Here is a 733-nt window from a genome sequence, read left to right on the forward strand (position 1 = left end):
TCAATCTTTTCTCAATTTAGTATGATTCAGGGTGGCATGGTAATGACTCATATCCTGACCTCCCCTGAGAAACTCCAGAACCAATCTGTAACCTTTTAAGACTTGCATTTAATTAGTTAAACCAATCATGATTCTTTCTCAATTCTGTACTCCCACCTGCAATAGTGATTTATGGACCTGCTACCAATCATGGTTTTTATGTATTATTTCCTTTGAGTTCTATCATACAATTAGCCGATGGCCATGAAAAGGCAGGTTCCATTCAGCCTCTGTACTGTGTGCATTCAGATGATTGTTTTTGTCTTGTTAGTAGTCCTGTTAGTAGTTGTTGTTAAGTACAGTTGAGTAGTTTCGACTCATAGTGACCCAGTAGAGGGTTTCCAAACCATTGACTTTGCAATTCAAACTGACCTTACAATCCAGCACATTAACCCACAGCACCAAAGTCTTTATTGAACATGTTTGAATCTGGGGTCCTTTTTACCTCTAAACATTTCTAAGGGGCATTCTGGCTATAGTTCTCCCAAGACAGATTTGTTTGTTTTTCTGGCAGTCCATGGTACTTTCAATAAGCTTCACTAACACCATAATGCAAAGGCATCAATTCTTCTATGATCTTCCTTATTCATTGTTCTGTTTTCACATTCATATGAGGTGACTGGAAGTATCATGGTTTAAGTTAGGCACAACTTAGTTCTCAAAGTGACATCTTTGCTTTTTAACACTTTAAAGA

This window comes from Chrysochloris asiatica, unplaced genomic scaffold (genome assembly GCF_000296735.1).
Source record: "Chrysochloris asiatica unplaced genomic scaffold, ChrAsi1.0 scaffold00091, whole genome shotgun sequence".
Classification (NCBI taxonomy): domain Eukaryota; kingdom Metazoa; phylum Chordata; class Mammalia; order Afrosoricida; family Chrysochloridae; genus Chrysochloris; species Chrysochloris asiatica.